The following is a 21025-nucleotide window of genomic DNA, read 5'->3' on the forward strand; positions in this document are numbered from 1 at the left end:
GCTATATTAGTCTATTTATACCTGCATTGTCCTTTCCATCCTTACACTTTCCATAATGGTAACTGAGCTACTGTGTTGAACAATTTCCCTTGTGGATCATTAAAGTTTGTCTAAGTCTAAGTCTAAACCTCTCGGCAGCAGACCACCTGTAAGCCATGATTTGTACTTCTAAACCGTCATTATTTTTCAGATGTATGATTGCTAGCAAAATCCGACTGATCATCACACTCCCGCACAAACTGATAGATGAGATTCATTTATAATTTATGGACGTGATATTAGCCCTACCTCAGTAATTACCGTATTTTCCGCACCATTAGCCGCACCTAAAAACCACAAATTTACTCAAAAGCTGACAGTGCGGCTTTTAACCCGGTGCGCTTTATATATGGATTAATATTACGATTCATTTTCATAAAGTTTCGATCTCGCAACTTCGGTAAACAGCCGCCATCTTTTTTCCCGGTAGAACAGGAAGCGCTTCTTCTTCTACGCAAGCAACCGCCAAGGTAAGCACCCGCCCCCATAGAACAGGAAGCGCTTCTTCTTCTACTGTAAGCAACCACCCGCCCCGGAAGAAGAAGAAGCACGCGGTGCATGCTGGGATATGTGACGTTTCATTTCCATTTGTGTGTTTATGTAAAGACCCCAAAATGGCTCCTATTAAGTGTGTTGTCTGTCTAATTATAAATAATGCAGACGAGGCGTGTTAACTGAGTTCTCAACATTTACTCACAGCGTGCTCATAACCACATTCTAACTGCCAGCATACAACAACGCTTCTCAGGGCTACCGCGCATGCTCGTCACTATCGTTGCATGCTGGGTAGTGTAGTTGTTATATTTGCTAGCTCATAACATCACATTGAGAGACACGCTTACGCGCTTAATTCAATACTCGCCGTCATTCCGGGTGGATTGACAAAAGACCTCCAGCCGCTAGATATTGGTGTCAACAGGGCATTCGAAGCTAGACTGCTAACTGCGTAGGAACAGTGGATGACGAAGAAGCGCGCGGTGCATGCTGGGATATGTGACGTTTCATTTCCATTTGTGTGTTTATGTAAAGACCCCAAAATGGCTCCTATTAAGTGTGTTGTCTGTCTAATTATAAATAATGCAGACGAGGCGTGTTAACTGAGTTCTCAACGTTTACTCACAGCGTGCTCATAACCACATTCTAACTACCAGCATACAACAACGCTTCTCAGGGCTACCGCGCATGCTCGTCACTATCGTTGCATGCTGGGTAGTGTAGTTGTTATATTTGCTAGCTCATAACATCACATTGAGAGACACGCTTACGCGCTTAATTCAATACTCGCCGTCATTCCGGGTGGATTGACAAAAGACCTCCAGCCGCTAGATATTGGTGTCAACAGGGCATTCGAAGCTAGACTGCTAACTGCGTGGGAACAATGGATGACCGAAGGCGAACACACCTTCACTAAGACAGAGGCAGCGCCGGACGACATTCGCCCAACTTTTCAATTCGGACACCGAAGGAGAAAAATTCGAGGGATTTATGAATGAAGAATAACTTCAGAAAGTGAGCGCTATGTTTATTTTGTGTGTTGTGACATTAACGTTCGAGCAACATTATGTTGCTATTGCTCTGCACTATTTTGAATTTTACTATGTTTGTGATTGCACATTTGCGTACATTTTGGGACAGAGTTGTTAGAACGCTGGTTTTTAATATATTATTAAAGTTTGACTGACCTATCTGACTGTTTTTTTGACATTCCCTTTAGCGCAGCGTAGGCGCGGCTTATAGTCCGGGGCGGCTTATTGGTGGACAAAGTTATGAAATATGCCATTCATTGAAGGTGCGGCTAATAATCCGGTGCGCCTTATAGTGCGGAAAATACGGTACGTCATATTTTGTTAGGACAAATCCACAGGTTCAGCTTGTCAAATCCACCTTTGTTTGAGTGTTTCTTACCCTCAGGAGTGCATAAACTACAGTCAAATTTAAATTGAAAAAATAATAGATATAAATAAGTTATCAGTGTTAAGTCTTATAAAACAGTCGGTTATCAGCTCAAAAAAAAAAATTGTGTATCCCTAAAGACAAACATGAAGAGCCGTGGCGTGGCGGCAAGCTCGCTATGCTGCTGAGGAGCGTGCACACGCGCATACACACATAAAAAATAATTACATAAACTTGAACTTCTTGGTACAGAATACTATTATGTACCGTATTTTTCGGACTATAAGTCGCAGTTTCTTTCATAGTTTGGCTGGGGGTGCGACTTATACTCAGGAGCGACTTATGTGTGGAATTATTAACACATTACCGTAAAATATCAAATATTATTATTTAGCTCATTCACGTAAGAGACTGGACCTATAAGATTTCATCGGATTTAGCGATTAGGAGTGACAGATTGTTTGGTAAACGTATAGCATGTTCTATATGTTATAGTTATTTGAATGACTCTTACCATAATATGTTACATTAACATACCAGGCACGTTCTCAGTTGGTTATTTATGTCTCATATAACATACACTTATTCAGCCTGTTGTTCACTATTCTTTATTTTAAATTGCCTTTCAAATGTCTATTCTTGGTGTTGGGTTTTATCAAATAAATTTCCCCCAAAAATTCGACTTATACTACAGTGCGACTTACCGTATATGTTTTTTTCCTTCTTTATTATGCATTTTCGGCCGGTGCGACTTATACTCCGGTGCGACTTATACTCCGAAAAATACGGTATACATGTATGGGAAAAACTGATATTTGTTTACAAAAACCCATACATCTTTACATGTAGATTTAGCTAATTAAATTAAATCAATAAATGTGTGTTGACATACCTTGTCATCAAGCACCTGGACGGCCTGTGAGCGACTGGTAAGGACCCAGCAGGAACAACTCCTCTACTGAAAACACAAAGCAGAAGACAACATGAGTCATGGTAAATACATGCATGTGTTGTCATAATACCCCACTATTGCTTGTACAAGACACCAAAGCCTGACGGGAGACATGACATCACTTTTTTTTTTTTTGTGAGGCCAAACATCGCCAGCTGATTGAGCAAACAAGAGAGCAGATAGCGTAATTTATTGAATTCACAGTGGTGCCACGGTGCAGCCGCGCGGCGGACGAAGACGGGACAGTACAAGGGTCTTTTTGACGTATTCGTCGCACCTCCCAATCAGCTGAAAACACTCGTCAGCTTCTGCTCCACTTCCTCTTTAGTGCCTTTCAATCTTGACAAACAAGAGTTCCGTCGCCCACACGCCTAAGACCTAAATAAAGCGTCAAGTTTCATAGGGCGGGGGGGAGGGGAGGTACACGCCGAGGTCAGACAGCAAAAGTAACACTTGTGCATTGTTTATAGGAGTCATGTTGATTATTGGCCACAATGCTAACCATCAGGAATAATGACAGATGATAACTGGGCCACAGAAGTAAAGCCATAATGACACTGGATGCTCAGATGGACGACAGACCACCTATTCAATGGTGATCATCTGCTGTCATTACTAACATGGACGGCTAACATGAAAATAGAGCAAAAACAAATCTATAAACACAAGCTGGCGCTTTCACTAATCATCGTAAGCAAATGACAAATGGCTACCTGCCAGAGAAGCTTCTCGTCCAGTCATCGCGTTTGAGAGCCGCTAGCTAGCATCGGTATGTTGAGGCATGTCAGAGCTTTGTTAAAAAAAAAAACGCCCAGGGTGAGGTCATAAATGATAAATATTAGCGAGGGACGTGTTGTCTGTGCTCCGCCGGCTGGTGATGGAAACACGGTCTAATGAGGAGTTCATCTGGGAGTGAAACCTGAACACATCAAACGTTCAGCATTTACAAAGATGATGATGCTGAGAGAATTACTGTACCGTATTTTCCGCACTATAAGGCGCACCGGATTATTAGCCGCACCTTCTATGAATTACATATTTCATAATTTTGTCCACCAATAAGCCGCCCCGGACTATAAGCCGCGCCTACGCTGCGCTAAAGTGAATGTCAAAAAAACGCTGCGCTAAAGTGAATGTCAAAAAAACAGTCAGATAGTTCAGTCAAACTTTAATAATATATTGAAAACCAGCGTTCTAACAACTCTGTCCCAAAATGTACGCAAATGTGCAATCACAAACATAGTAAAATTCAAAATGGTGTAGAGCAATAAATAGCAACATAATGTTGCTCGAACGTTAATGTCACAACACACAAAATAAACATAGCGCTCACCTTCTGAAGTTATTCTTCATTCGTAAATCCTTCGAATTCTTCGTCTTCGGTGTCCGAATTGAAAAGTTGCGCAAGCGTGGGATCCAAAAATGGCCGGCTCCGCCTCGTCGAAGTCATCGGATTCAGTGTCGCTGTTGTTGTGCAGCAGTTCTGTGAATCCTGCCTTCCGGAAAGCTCGGACCACAGTTGTGACCGAAACTATCTGCCCAGGCATTTACGATCCACTGGCAGATGTTGGCGTATGTCGACCGGCGCTATCTGCCCGTCTTAGTGAAGGTGTGTTCGCCTTCGGAGCTGTGTGAAAAAAGCCACCCGGCCTCTTCGCGTAAACTTCCCTTAACCACTCGCTCATCTTTTCTTCATCCATCCATCCCTTCGAGTTAGCTTTTATGATGACGCCGGCTGGAAAGGTCTCTTTTGGCAAGGTCTTCCTTTTGAATATCATCATGGGTGGAAGTTAGCATGGCAAGCTAGAACCACAGTGAAGGATGACTTCTCATTCCCTGTGGTGCGAATATTCACCGTACGTGCTCCCGTTCCACAGTGCGGTTCACAGGAATATCAGCTGTGAAATACGGTAGTAATCCGTGTGCGGATGGAGAGATTGCGTCTTTTTATGAACCGGATCGCTTAGTAGGAGCCATTTTGTGGTCTTTACAGATGTAAACAGGAAATGAAACGTACGGTGATATCCGCGCGTTTTTTCTTCTTCTTCCGGGGGCGGGTGAAGCGCTTCCTGTTCTATGGGGGCGGGTGCTTTCCTTGGCGGTTGCTTGCGTAGAAGAAGAAGCGCTTCCTGTTCTACCGGGAAAAAAGATGGCGGCTGTTTACCGAAGTTGCGAGACCGAAACTTTATGAAAATGAATCGTAATAAAGCGCACCGGGTTATAAGGCGCACTGTCAGCTTTTGAGAAAAAATTTGGTTTTTAGGTGCGCCTTATAGTGCGGAAAATACGGTAGTCATTTCATATGATTAGAACTGTGCTCTGTAGTCATGTACAGTGCATCCTCGCCTAATGGCGATTCAGCATTTTCACCGATTCAGATTTCTGATATAAAAATAGTTTGCCCATTTGTGCTTATTCTCTCCAAAAATAGACTGTTTTGTCGCAGAAAACTCAAATCGACCCAAACTTGATTTACATTTTCAAATATATGATAAATAGAGATGTCCGATAATATCGGCCTGCCGATATTATCCGCCAATAAATGCTTAAAATGTAATATCGGAAATTATCGGTATCGGTTTCAAAAAGTAAAATTAATGACTTTTTAAAACGCCGCTGTACGGAGCGGTACATATCCGGTAAAACACTGACGTAGGGAGCAGTACAGAGCAGTTGCGTCTCCCAGTCAGCCGGCCCTCGCCTCTCCCACACACAACACAGGAGTTGACGACTGCAGCATGAGAGGTTTACTGGTGACGCTTGATGACCTCATCAAACCGCCGCGAGCGGAGCATAACAACAACAAGAGTGTGTTGTTGCCGGTGCTGTAGCCTGGCTAACAAGCGAGCTCGCTCGGTGACTGACTAACGACACCATGTCTATTATTTTAAAGTGTCTCTGACGGATAAAAAACTGGCAATTTGCAATGACTGCAAAACGTTGGTTATGCGAGGAGGAAACAAGACGTCTTCCTTTAATACAAGCAATTAGATCTCCCACCTCTTCAAGAATCATAAGGAGATACACGATGAATACAAGCGTAAGATGGATGTGAGCCCAGTTTGTAATTCCTGTCATGTCTGCGTGATCATGTTTTGTTTAAGTCATGTTCGGTTTTGTTTTTGGACTTTTTGTGCACTTTTGTTTTGTCACCATAGCAACCCATTAGTTTTCACCTGTCACGTCACGCACCTGTTTGACGTTTTGAGTCACGCACCTGTTTTCGTTAATCATGTCGGTAGTATTTAAGTTCATTGTTTTCAGTTCGTCGTCCTGGCGAAATCCCGGATTCATACCCCTTTCACACTTTTACCTCGGCGCACTTCATAGTCCATGCCAAGTACGTTTTTTGTTTATTAATGCCACAGTTAGTGTTTTTGTTTAATTGTTCACAGTTTTTTGCCCACGTGCAAGTCTTTTGTTTCGTTAGTCAAGTTTGTACATCCGCCTTGAGCGCGCTTTTTGTTTCTTTGAGTGTTATAAATAAATGTGTATTCACCTTCACGCCATGACCAGTCCAGCTTTACTTGCATCTCGGGAAAACAAACACACCATAGTCCTCGTCATGACAATTCCCTGTTATACAGTATGCCAGGCAGTCTTGCACTAAATGAGGACTATGTTATTGTTTACTTTATTACTCTAGTATACTCTGGACTGAAGCTGTGTGCCTTCATTGTTTTTGTAGCTGTTGTTTTGAGGCATGTTTAAAAAAAAATAAAAAAAATAATGCACTTTGTGAAAGTCAAAGTATAGTATTTCCCATAGTTGTAGTGGGTATCAGGATTATCTCAGGGAGAGCATGTCCCAAATTCCAAGCTGCTGTTTTGAGGCATGTTAAGAAAAATAATGCACTTTGTGACTTCAATAATAAATATGGCAGTGCCATGTTGGCACTTTTTTCCATAACTTGAGTTGAAGTTGTTCTCTTATTTTGGAAAACCTTGTTACATTGTTTAATGCATCCAGCGGGGCATCACAACAAAATTAGGCATAATAATGTGTTTAATTCCACGACTGTATATATCGGTATCGGTTGATATCGGAATATCGGATATCGGCAAAAAAAAGCCATTATCGGACATCTCTAATGATAAAGCATGAAATGTACAGCATACATGTATGATGCTACATCAGTGTACAATGGGAGAGCCCTGTATTGCTGCGGCAGCACTAGCTTCTACACACAACTTTCTTACAATCTGGTTTTAAAGGGGTCCTAATTATGATTTTTTATTTGTTAATTTAAAACACTTCCTTGTGGTCTACATAACATGTAATGGTGGTTCTTTAGTGAAAATGTTGCATAGATTTTGTTTTACGGACCTATCTTCAAGCCACTTTTTGGCTCCCTTTGAAAACAATTTGTTTTGAGAGGCGGAGTTTATAGATGCAAATTAACCCCTCCTCACCATGACCCTTCACGCTGAGTGAACCTTCGTCCCGCCCAGTTTTGCTGTTTTTTTTGTTTCTTTTTTTAGCTTTCTTGTTTTATTTTGCACTGTTTCATGGACATCGGTGACCACCACCATCTGTTTTGAGTGGCTTTTACCACAACACAACATCCCAGATTAAATAGCAAGACCAGCGGGCTCATTGTGTTTTGCTGTCGGCACGACAAGGAGACTATGCGGGCAGACGACCAGAAGGAAGCAGCCAGGTCCATAACTATACACTAAGGTTAAACCTCTACAGAGTCTGGATCTCTCCAATGCTATATCCTGGACGTACTGTATATGTGTATATTGACACTAAAATGATTTTCTATTCAATATCATGTTCATAGGTCCACTCCACTGCTGCTTCGACCCCTTGTAAATAATAAAGGCTAAAGGCTATTGACTACACTACAAGCTACTTCACTAACGTAATAACGGATTATATTACCAACTGGTCCATTGCCAAACCCAGCAGGCATTGATCCAATTATAAGTATTTTTCAGGAAAATCATTATTTTGCTTGAGGACAGTGACGCTGTTGTCTAACATTTCAAGGCTAAGCTTTTTCGAAACATCCATGTTTTTGGTTCGTGAAGCAGGACTCTTCGAAGTTGTTTGCACAAACTTGGAGCGAATTGACCACAGTTGAAGGCACATTGCCACGAATCATAAAAGTTAAAAGTAAGGCACTTCTTACTTCAGATGAGGCTGAAAGTTTGTGTAGTGATATGTGTTGGTTCAAGCAATCAACAACAGAGCATTTTCTTTCATTGGGTTCATGAACATGTGAATTAAAACCGCGCCTACATAAACCAAAAATGGCGGACTCATGCAAAAATGTTCAGCATAATTTCCACCATGTATGGATAATCAGCAGACGTCACATATGGAAAAACGACACACCTGGCGCAAATTCCAAACGGCTTGTTTGGCGGAAGCATGAAGGTAGGCCACACACACACACACACACACACACACACACACACACACACACACACACACACACACACACACACACACACACACACACACACACACACACACACACACACACACACACACACGCACACACACACACACACACACACACACACACACACACACAGAGAGATATATCTGCAATACCTCCACGTTTTGTTTTAACATTTTCAGGACTAGATGTAGTAGCCATTTTATGCTATCGACTCGACCCATAAGACAACACCATCTGACGTGACGCAATCCCAAATCAACTTCTGTGTGTAAAAAATAACCAGACCCCTTCAATAGTACATAGCTCAGATCAATTACGTCAAATATTAATGATGATTGACACATTTGATAGCCAGTGAAATGATAAAAACACATGCTGCTTGATTGGTGGACTTTTGACTTTAAAGCAGTGGTTCTTAACCTGGGTTCGATCTAACCCTAGGGTTTCGGTGAGTCGGCCTCAGGGGTTCGGCGGAGGTCAAAACGCACCCGACTCATCATGTAAATACAAATTTCTCCCTATCGGCGTATTACGGATACGACAACAGCTGACTGATTTGCAGGTGTGTAGTTTGTTGTGAGTGTATGCACTGTGTTGGTTTTGTTGTTTGAACAAGGTGATGTTCATGAACGGTTCATTTTATGCACCAGTAAAAAAAACATGGTAACACTTTAGTATGGGGAACATATTCACCATTAATTAGTTGTTTGTTAACATGCAAATTAGTAACATATTGGCCCTTAACTAGTCATTATTAAGTACTTATTAATGCCTTATTCGGCATCGCCTTATTATAACCCTAACCCTCTAGCCCTGACCCTCTAACTCTAAACAAATAAATCTAGATTAAGTCTTTATTACTTAGAATATGTTCCCCTAGTGTCCAAATAACTCCAAATTAAGTCTTTGTTACTTAGAATATGTTACCTACACTAAAGGGTTACCAAAAACATATAACTTTGTCTTGAATTTGAAAAAAAAAAAAAACATTTCCTTTTTCACTAAAGAAGGGTTCGGTGAATGCGCATATGAAACTGGTGGGTTTCGGTACCTCTAACAAGGTTAAGAACCACTGCTTTAAAGCAAGGAAATGCAGGGGTTTTCTCTCTTTTTATTTTCAATACATGCCAAAAGTGTGTTCAAGACAAGATACAGTATCAGGAAGACATGGAGTTTTGCTTGGATTGATTTAGTAAAAACTTTGACAAGATGTGACCAAGGTTCTCAAAAAGCAACAACTTGGGAACAGAAAATGGTGTAAAATACTCCATTGTTGTACTACTATTGTCAAATTTGAATTATGATTGGGTAAGGAAAGACTCAACAAGATATAGACATATTGTGTTTTCCGGTCCAAACCTCAAAACTAGCTTTTTTTTTAGGAACGTTCGTGAAAAATAGATAACAGACAACAACAACAAAAAATTGCCAGTGTATTCAAACTCCTATTACTCAGTGTCAGCGACACTTAGACCCATTATTATTGTCTGGGATTAACATTTAGTTTATAAAAAAGCCCAACGCCATGCCTCTACTCCAAAAAGTTCAATGACAGTGTTGCATTTACTTTGGCTACCACTTTTTAGTCATTTCAGCAAGTGTTCCCAGAATGCTACAGTAAGGAGTTAATGTACAACGGTAAGTCGTTACAGGCAAGGAGTATGGATTATGTATTGAGGGAATTCTTGGAACCTCACAGACTACTTGTGGGGACGACTCAGCGGCCTGAGGACCATTGCTGCTTTAGGAGATGGAAGCGGTGTTGTTTCGCTCGCCTGACAACCGGGCTTGATAAAGGCTAAGTCTGCAGCCATTCCCATCAGAAGAGACAGTTTTGCCCTTTCTCCCGCTAAAGGAAAACAGTCCATAGCTACAAAACATAACACACATTATAAACTTCTAAAACAACAGAATACAAACAGAAGTGCGCCTACTTTAAAATAAATGACAACTTTTTAGAAAATGCTAAGTACTAGTCATTAGTTTTTTTGTGGTTTGCTCATTTTTGGCCACTTATCAAGCACACAGGTAAGCTAACAATTGTTGCTTGTTTATAGGGGCCATGTTCAGATTTTTTTTTACACTTAAAACACTTTCTTGTGGTCTCTGTAACATGTAATGGTATTTTTTTGGTCAAAGTGTTGCATAGATTATGTTTTACAGACCATCTTTAAGATGCTTTCTGACTGCCTCTTTAGGATACGCCGTTTTGTGGGGGGTCCTATTAACGTGCCTCCACTTCGACAGCGTCTTTTTCCCGATATCCATGTTGTAGTTTTAGCGCTTCTTCGAGTCTACTAACAGATATAAGTTCCAACTAGGGCTGGGCGATATGGCCTTTTTTTAAATATCTCAATATTTTTAGGCCATGTCACGATACACGATATATATCTTGATATTTTGCCTTAGCCTTGAATGAACATTTGATGCATATAATCACACCAGTATGATTGTGTGTGTCTACTTTAAATCATTCTTGTTCATACTGCTCATTTTAAACTTTCATGCAGAGAGGGAAATCACAACTAAGTCAATTTACCAAAACTGTATTTATTAAACAGTTATTAAGCAGTGGCACAAACATTCATGTCATTTCAAAACAGAAAGTGCAACATTGTCGGAGACATTTTAAAACAAGCTTTTGTGCATGATGTCACTAAGATGACATATCAAAACAACACTAAATTAAAGTGCACTTTTTGTACAGAACGCCACTACAATAGTTTAAAACAAATAAAGTGCACTTTTGTGCATGATGTCACACAAGATATTTCAATAACTGTCAAATAAAAATTAGCTGTATAATAGGAAATCAAATAGTGTATGTCCTTCACTATGTGGTAGGTTACTGCGGACGTTATCTCCTTCTGTTGACTATTTTTTTCATACGGCGTTGATGTGAAAATGGTTGCCTCGGCATTTTGTTGGTGTGGCACTGAACGGAGATGTTGACATGCGGAGTTTCAAACACTCTTCATTCTCTAGCAAGTGACTTTTCAAATTATGCTACATGTTAGCAGTAATGCTACTTTTTGTAGCAACGCTTTTGCCCCACACTTGACAAATTACGGTTGTCTGTTCAACATATTCCCGCTTGAAGTCAAACCACCGCCAGACGATGCAACCCGTGCTGTTTTTCTTGGGAATTAATTCTTCCTTCATTTGTTACCAGATTCGCACCTTCTTTCTCTCGTATTACCACTCGCACCACAGCTAACGTTACCCATGCCGCTACCTCTCTGCTCCGCGAGGGCGTATACGTATGTGACGTATGTAAGAAGGTGCGCTTGTTTTATGTCTCTGTGAGAAGGATAGACAACAAAGAGTGAGAAGAGCCTCTAGTGTAATGCCCGCAGCTAAAAGCAACTGCGTGAGAACGTATACTCGAATATCACGATATAGTCATTTTCTATATCGCACAGAGACAAACCCGCGATATATCGAGTATATCAATATATCGCCCAGCCCTAGTTCCATTTATGCGTTAATTTGTATAAGAAATGGCAAAAGCGTGGACTACAATGGCAAACTCGCGCAAAGCACTTTCAGTAAATGTCTATTATATATAGAGACATCCCCTGATGTTACAATTGGGAAAAACGTCACGAATGGGGAAAATTCCAAACGGCTCTTATGGAGGAAGTATGAAGGAAGGCAAGATTGTTTTCTAATTATCTCTGCAATGCCTCCATAGTTTGACTTGTAATTTTTGGTGATTTATGTAATCCCAAATACCCAAAACAGGTACAAATAGGTAAAAAAAAGTTGGTCTTGTATTCTGGGTCCCCTCTAATTCTATAATTTCCCATGGTCTGTGAGACTATGAATGTGTTTATAATAGGGGTGTAACGGTACACAAAAATTTCGGTTCGGTACGTACCTCGGTTTAGAGGTCACGGTTCGGTTCATTTTCGGTACAGTAAGAAAACAACAAAATATACATGTTTTGGTTATTTATTTACCAAATTTGTAAACAATGACATAACATACATATACACACAGGGTCCATTGCCAGGGTTAATGTGGTCAACATTTATAAAATAAAAACTAAATAAGATAAGGCTCAGAATGGTTTCTTAACAAAACTTTTCTACATATAAAGTGCTTTTTTTGATTGATTGATTGAGACTTTTACTAGTAGATTGCACAATACAGTACATATTTTGTACAATTGACCACTAAATGGTAACACCCCAATAAGTTTTTCAACTTGTTTAAGTCGGGGTCCACGTTAATCAACATTAAACTGCTTCAAGTTGTTGCTCAGATTAAATAAAATGACACAATTCTTCTACATATAAAAAGTGCAACATTAAACAGTTTCAAGTGAACTCAGCCTCAGATTAACTTTTATTTCCCCCTCCCCAGCCTAGCTAACTTGGCAGTAAGAGGTGGGAGTTGTTTGCTCGTTTTTATCTTTGTTGAAGCGATGTTCACTTGGGGGTGGTGACACTTCAAATGGGCTAGCATGTTTGACGTGTTGGCAGAAGCATGCCTTACCGCTGCTGAACAATGTCGGCAAACCTCCGTCCTCCATTGTTGTATCGCACCGCGCAGCCAAAGTGTTCCCAAACGGGAGATCTTAACGAGGCAGGAGGGTCTTCAAGCTCTGGCTTTTATTTGTTGTCGTAGCCCGGTCGCTGCTAGCATGCCGTGTGTTGTGCCTCAGTGTGCAATGTTTACACAACGTGCGGTGCGCTACTAAATATGTCCGTGTGAAAACTCGTTCGGTACACCTTCGAACCGAACCGGAAACCCCGTACCGAAACGGTTCGATACAAATCACGTACCGTTACACCCCTACCTCTAACACATTCAAGAAGTCAACAGAGCTCACAAGAAGCAGACGTCCCTCACTAGTTTAACGTCTCTCACTAACTCAGCACACTAAAGAAGCCGACGTCTCTCGCTAGCTCAACACACTAAAGAAGCCTACGTCTCTCGCTAGCTCAACACACTAAAGAAGCCTATGTCTCTCGCTAGCTCAACACACTAAAGAAGCCTACGTCTCTCGCTAGCTCAACACACTAAAGAAGCCTACGTCTCTCGCTAGCTCAACACACTAAAGAAGCCTACGTCTCTCGCTAGCTCAACACACTAAAGAAGCCTATGTCTCTCGCTAGCTCAACACACTAAAGAAGCCTACGTCTCTCGCTAGCTCAACACACTAAAGAAGCAGACATCTCTCGCTCGCTAACACACAAAAAAAGATGACGACTCTCGCTATCTTAAAACATTCAAAAAGCAGACATCTCTTGCTAGATTAACACACTAAAGAAGCAGACATCTCTCGCTAGCTCATCACACTCAAGAAGCCGAGGTCTCACTTGCACTTTTCCTTACCTTCCTGACACTCATCCAATCACCGGTCTGCTTCTTGTGAGCTCTGTTGACTTCTTGAATGTGTTAGAGGTAGGGGTGTAACGGTACGTGTATTTGTATTGAACCGTTTCGGTACGGGGGTTCCGGTTCGGTTCGGAGGTGTACCGAATGAGTTTCCACACGGACATATTAAGTAGCGTAACGCACGTTGTGTAAACAATGCACACCGAGGCACAACACACGGCATGCTAGCAGCTAACGGGCTACGATAGACTGACCATATGTCCTCTTTTCACCGGACATGTCCTCTTTTGCGGGGCTGTCCGGGCGGAGTTTCTTAAATGCCTCAAATGTCCGGCATTTTGAGTTAGGGTTGCGTGTATTTTCAATGTACGTTCAGGTTAAGAAGGTGTTAAAAACCAAAACAAATTGTGCGTGCAGCAGCATTGGTGAGGGAGTGGCAGAGACAGAGAGAGCGAGAGAGTTATGATAAAGGCGCATGCGTCGCCAGGCTCTGCTTTTTATCCATAGATTTATCAGATTACATTTTTTATTATCTATAGCAGGGGTGTCAAAAGTGTGCCCCGAAGGCCATTTGCGGCCCACAGCTAATGTTTTAAAGGCCCACGGCACATTCTAAAAATACTATTAAAATAAACAAAAACATAACAAAAGTGACATAAAAAAGCTTAAAGGTTAAATGTCATTTAGAAAAAGTTGCAATGTTGACTAATACAACAAAGCTGTTTTTTTTTCTTTTAAACTGTCATTGCTCAAAACATAATATTGAATCGAAATCAATGTTATGATGAATTATTGACCTATCCAAGATTCCGATTACTTCACATCAAAAATTCCACTAAGAAAAATATTTTTGGTGGAAGATTTTACAAATTTGGTAAATAACCCAAAAATGTATATTTTGTTGTTTTCTTACTGTATCGAAAATGAACCGAACCGTGACCTCTAAACCGAGGTACGTACCGAACCGAAATTTTGATGTACCGTTACACCCCTATTATAAACACATTCATAGTCTCACAGACCATGGGAAATTATAGAATTATTTTTATGAATACACAATTACCCCACAACAAACAGGCTGCTAGACAATCACTCCAATTCCATTTTTCATTAGCATTCATTAGTGGGAAGTACTTATACAGTTTATCATTTAAAATACATTTTATAAGTGTGATGCACATCATAAGATTCAGAGAGTCAAAACTGGGTGCAATCATTATTGGTGTTTTTATTCCCCTCTATTTGTAGGGGGTATTGGACCATAACCACTGCAAATAAAGGGGATGTAATGTGCTCTATGATTGGGTCAAAACAAGCTGATCATCATTTTCTTAAAAATATGTACCGTATTTTCCGCACTATAAGGCGCACCGGATTATTAGCCGCACCTTCAATGAATTACATATTTCATAACTTTGTCCACCAATAAGCCGCCCCGGATTATAAGCCGCGCCTACGCTGCGCTAAAGGGAATGTCAAAAAAACAGTCAGATAGTTCAGTCAAACTTTAATAATATATTGAAAACCAGCGTTCTAACAACTCTGTCCCAAAATGTACGCAAATGTGCAATCACAAACATAGTAAAATTCAAAATGGTGTAGAGCAATAGCAACATAATGTTGCTCGAACGTTAATGTCACAACACACAAAATAAACATAGCGCTCACCTTCTGAAGTTATTCTTCATTCGTAAATCCTTCGAATTCTTCGTCTTCGGTGTCCGAATTGAAAAGTTGCGCAAGCGTGGGATCCAAAATGGCCGGTTCCGTCTCGTCGAAGTAATCGGAGTCAGTGTCGCTGTTGTTGTCCAGTAGTTCTGTGAATCCTGCCTTCCGGAAAGCTCGGACCACAGTTGTGACCGAAATATCTGCCCAGGCATTTACGATCCACTGGCAAATGTTGGCGTATGTCGTCCGGCGCTGTCTGCCCGTCTTAGTGAAGGTGTGTTCGCCTTCGGAGCTGTGTGAAAAAAGCCACCCGGCCTCTTCGCGTAAACTTCCCTTAACCACTCGCTCATCTTTTCTTCATCCATCCATCCCTTCGAGTTAGCTTTTATGATGACGCCGGCTGGAAAGGTCTCCTTTGGCAAGGTCTTCCTTTTGAATATCACCATGGGTGGAAGTTAGCATGGCAAGCTAGAACCACAGTGAAGGATGACTTCTCATTCCCTGTGGTGCGAATATTCACCGTACGTGCTCCCGTTCCACAGTGCGGTTCACAGGAATATCAGTTGCTGTGAAATACGGTAGTAATCCGTGTGCGGATGGAGAGATTGCGTCTTTTTATGAACCGGATCCTTGTCGCTTAGTAGGAGCCATTTTGTGGTCTTTACAGATGTAAACAGGAAATGAAACGTACGGTGATATCCGCGCGTTTTTTCTTCTTCTTCCGGGGGCGGGTGGTTGCTTACAGTAGAAGAAGAAGCGCTTCCTGTTCTATGGGGGCGGGTGCTTTCCTTGGCGGTTGCTTGCGTAGAAGAAGAAGCGCTTCCTGTTCTACCGGGAAAAAAGATGGCGGCTGTTTACCGAAGTTGCGAGATCGAAACTTTATGAAAATGAATCGTAATAAAGCGCACCGGGTTATAAGGCGCACTGTCAGCTGTTGAGAAAATTTGTGGTTTTTAGGTGCGCCTTATAGTGCGGAAAATACGGTATATAATAGAGCTTGCTGTAGTCAAAGTTGCTGACTCATACTGTAAACTGGCATGGTCGCTTGACTACACTGGTAATGTTTAAACTGGAGGTTTCTTAATAACGCTGGCGAAATGTGCAGAGTTCATTACAGGAAGAACACGTTGTCTCCATAAGGAGCTCTCATTAAATATTTGTGCTATGGTCACCTAAGTGTGGCCTGACGGCCATTATCGGACAGCAGCTCTTCTGAAAGAAAATGTGATTTATTCGTTAACAAAGGAGATATATTGTTAGATAGTATTTGCTTTGTCAGCTATATAGCTGAGATGTGGATGTTTTGTTTCGATGGTTTAGTATATATAAAGCATATATAAACATATTTTGGATTGCTTTAAGCAATTTCCATGTATCCATCCATTTTCTACCGCTTATTCCCTTCAGGGTCGCGGGGGGCGCTGGAGCCTATCTCAGCTACAATCAGGCGGAAGGCCGGGTACACCCTGGACAAGTCGCCACCTCCTCACTGGGCCAACACAGATAGACAGACAACATTCACACTCACACACTAGGACCAATTTAGTGTTGCCAATCAACCTATCCCCAGGTGCATGTTTTTGGAAGTGAGAGGAAGCCGGAGTACCCGGAAGGGAACCCACGCAGTCACAAGGAGAACATGCAAACTCCACACAGAAAGATCCCGAGCCTGGGATTGAACCCAGGACTACTCAGGACCTTCGTATTGTGAGGCAGACGCACTAACCCCTTAGTACAATTTCCATGTATAAAATGTATTTACATGGCCCCGTTGCATTATTTCCTTGTTTTAGTGTTGCAATGCGCTTCTAATATCAACAAAGGGCTGCACTGCGCCAGTAAGCATGACCATTACAGTCAAGCTTTATTCATGCTCCCACTTACTTATTACTCTGCATAAGATCAGAACCAAACCAACCAGTCAAAGGGATGGGTATCGTTTACATTTGAACCGATACTAGTCCTAAATTGGTACTTGAAAAACAGGGCTGGTGCTTAAACGGTGGCCTAACCGGTTCCCTAATAGGTACTTAAAAGGAAAAACATGCACATTTTTGTACAAAAAGAAAAAAAAAGTTGTTTAATTCTTATCGAATTTTGTGACATTCAAGTTTATCAGATCAGTAATTGAAATACTTCAATAGTACATATTAAACAACTAATTAGGAAATTAAAAAATAAGTTTAAAAAAAAAAAAAATCCACAAGAAATTGTCATAATTACCGTATTGCAGCAATGCAAAACAGAGAATTTGGAGACAAAAGGAGACAAAAGAACAGAACATTTTGAAGTGCATCAATGTTAGAAAAAAATGTGAGATTTATTTAAGAAGGTACCTAAGGAAATGTAAAATGCAGACTTAATTTGAACTCCTATATAAAATACAAATGAGATGAAAAATAATGAAGCAGGTATATTATTAAAGGTCAATAATAAAGCGTACACAAACCAGCCCATGTTGCATTTGTGCAAGCCAACTGATTAACTTTCCGCAATGAGCAAGATTGTGCAGAACACAACCGTCTTCTGGATATCAGTCGGGGCAGGAACGGTCTTTTCCCCTCTGATTTAAAACTCCTTCCATCAATTCACAGAGCCTTTTAAATGACCTTTGAGACATTCAAAAGTTTTGTTTCCATAATTTTCGTCCTAAAATTCCTTCGAAAAAACTCTTCCGCTACTTTTCTTTGCTTCCGACCCGATACATCCTTGGTAGTAGCGTCAGGTGTGTAGCACAATCCAAGGTCATTTCTTGATGCTGTCTGTTATTTAACATCAGAAAAGTAATATTTGTAATATGTGACAATATTACAGTTAAAACAAGTTATAAGGATCCGTAAATCCTAGTGTGACGTCATAGGTCAACCGGAAAAGTAATTCAGTTAGCCGTGCTAAAATGAAATAAGCTCCCCCCCAATGTACGGTAGGCACATGGCGTATGACCAATAGTCACATTTGAGTGTGAATGGACACTTGGATTTCAAACGTGACTACATTAAATTAGTCAGATTTTTCAAATAGTTTGGCTTTTTGTATTTTCGCACATATATGTGAAGTCCCAGTGTCCATGCACACTCTAAAGCTATGTCTACACTAAGCCGGATAACCCCTTAAACGAATAATTATTTAGCCTAAGCCTCGCTTTAGCCACACTAAATCAACGTTTAAGGTTCCCCTCCTCGGACAATTTTTTACACGGGTAAGTGCGCCGTCTATTTCTTGAATCTCAGGCTCTTAGCTTTGTATGGACTCATTGATCGTTAACAAACTGAGTTCGGAGAGGCCACAGCCAGCTTCATAACAACCCATTCGGTAACTAGGCGGCAACCACTCGAAAGATGGAGGCGAATCATCCAGACAATGCCAGTGTTTTTCCTTCTTGTACATGTACAGGCGCTTTTAGAAATCACACATCAATACCTTAGGAGAAGGAAACGGGCGATTGCAGCTATTTCGGATACAACACATCTCAGACGGCAGCATAGCAATGTTGAGCGACGGTTTTGGATACGCCCTGGAAGAACGGCAGCATGGTTGGATATGTTTGTCACCGAGTGTGTTGTGTCAGAGGAACGGCAAGAGAACTTTTGAATGTCCAGGTCAGCTGTGATTCTATTTAGTGAAAAACTTTGTCCATTTGTCGAAAGAGAGACGACAATGCGGGCTCCCGTGGATAAGGGAAGACTACGAAAAATAGCGAATGCATTTGGACTGGCAAAGCAGACTATCAGTTATTGTCCGCGATGTATGTCAAGCGATTACTCAACGTCTAGTTTTGTACTCCGTAACTATTGTGAAGCCATGAAGTGGTTGCGGCCGTCAAGTACGACCACCAATTTCAGCCTACAACTGTCATTTTGTTGGTTGTTGTAAAATGTTCTTTATCACATTGTTTACTTTCAAACGTCCGTTAAAGATATGATTCATGTATGATGACTCAGGTGTGATTCACTACAATAGTCTAACAGCTGCTGATGGTGAGACAAGCAAGGTTTACTGTTAAAATAAATGTGGCAATAGTCTACATTGAAACATAGGGTAAGGATACACTTCCAAGTCAGAGGTGACTATAACGCACGCATTTTTTTGCGCATGCGTACTAGGTCGCATTGCGCCATCGGACGGAGGGGGTCTTAAACGGTGGCATTCTTGTGTGTGGGCACGGATAAGGTTAGGTGGGATTTACCCTGGATAACCTTATCTGGTTTAGTGTAGAAGGGGCCTAGTACAACTGTTGGTCATACAGAGTGTACCTTCCGTACACTCGGGCGCTTATTTCCTCTCAGCGCGGAGAAATGTATTGCTTTTCCGGTTGACCGGAAAAACACAAGACATCCTCACAAATCTGGAGTCAACAGCCCAGTTCTTGTTGTACGTGATGTATGCTGTTATATTGGACGGCGTGGCGCAGTGGAAGAGTGGCCGTGCGCAACCCGAAGGTCCCTGGTTCAATCCCCACCTAGTACCAACCTCGTCATGTCTGTTGTGTCCTGAGCAAGACACTTCACCCTTGCTCCTGATGGGTGCTGGTTAGCGCCTTGCATGGCAGCTCCCTCCATCAGTGTGTGAATGTGTGTGTAAATGTCAAAGCGCTTTGAGTACCTTGAAGGTAGAAAAGCGCTATACAAGTACAACCCATTTATCATTATCATTTATATTGGCACTAATTACAAATATTACGTCTCTAATGGCTGTGCTGTCAAATAGCAGACAGCATCCAGAAATGTTCTGATATTGCACCATGAACATGACAGTACTACCAAGAAGGTCTCTGGGAGTCTCTGGATGCGGGTCTGAAGCAAAGACTGGTGGTGGAAAGTTGTTTCAAAAGAATTTTTGGATGGAGAATGGACAGAAAACTTTCAAATGTCTAATATCATTCAAAAGGTTCTGTAGATTGGTGGACAAAGTTTTAAATCCAAAGGAAAAGAACGTTCCTGCCCAGAGACCGCTTCAGATGAGGGTTGTTACTGGTCTGTCCAAGCTTGCCAGTTGTGCGGAATACAGTTATTACTACCGTATTTTCCGCACTATAAGGCGCACCGGATTATTAGCCGCACCTTCTATGAATTACATATTTCATAATTTTGTCCACCAATAAGCCGCCCCGGACTAAAAGCCGCGCCTACGCTGCGCTAAAGTGAATGTCAAAAAAACGCTGCGCTAAAGTGAATGTCAAAAAAACAGTCAGATAGTTCAGTCAAACTTTAATAATATATTGAAAACCAGCGTTCTAACAACTCTGTCCCAAAATGTATGCAAATGTGCAATCACAAACATAGTAAAATTCAAAATGGTGTAGAGCAATAGTAACATAATGTTGCTCGAACGTTAATGTCACAACACACAAAATAAACATAGCGCTCACCTTCTGAAGTTATTCTTCATTCGTAAATCCTTCGAATTCTTCGTCTTCGGTGTCCGAATTGAAAAGTTGCGCAAGCGTGGGATCCAAAATGGCCGGTTCCGTCTCGTAGAAGTCATCGGGAGTCAGTGTCGCTGTTGTTCTGTGAATCCTGCCTTCCGGAAAGCTCGGACCACAGTTGTGACCGAAATATCTGCCCAAGCATTTACGATCCACTGGCAAATGTTGGCGTATGTCGTCCGAGGCTGTCTGCCCGTCTTAGTGAAGGTGTGTTCGCCTTCGGAGCTGTGTGAAAAAAGCCACCCGGCCTCTTCGCGTAAACTTCCCTTAACCACTCGCTCATCTTTTC

At 41.5% G+C, this 21025-nt stretch overlaps 1 protein-coding gene across 2 annotated transcripts in view; it reads right to left on the reverse strand.

Moving 5' to 3' along the window:
- erbin (erbb2 interacting protein) overlaps positions 1-21025 on the reverse strand; it is a 108272-nt gene that overhangs the window by 64166 nt on the left and 23081 nt on the right. For both annotated transcript variants that reach the window (XM_061931974.1, XM_061931973.1), the window contains exon 2: positions 2825-2890. The gene's annotated coding sequence lies outside the window, so the exon portion shown is untranslated. The remainder of the gene's footprint in view (positions 1-2824; positions 2891-21025) is intronic.

Source organism: Nerophis lumbriciformis, linkage group LG39 (genome assembly GCF_033978685.3).
Source record: "Nerophis lumbriciformis linkage group LG39, RoL_Nlum_v2.1, whole genome shotgun sequence".
In the NCBI taxonomy this organism is placed as follows: domain Eukaryota; kingdom Metazoa; phylum Chordata; class Actinopteri; order Syngnathiformes; family Syngnathidae; genus Nerophis; species Nerophis lumbriciformis.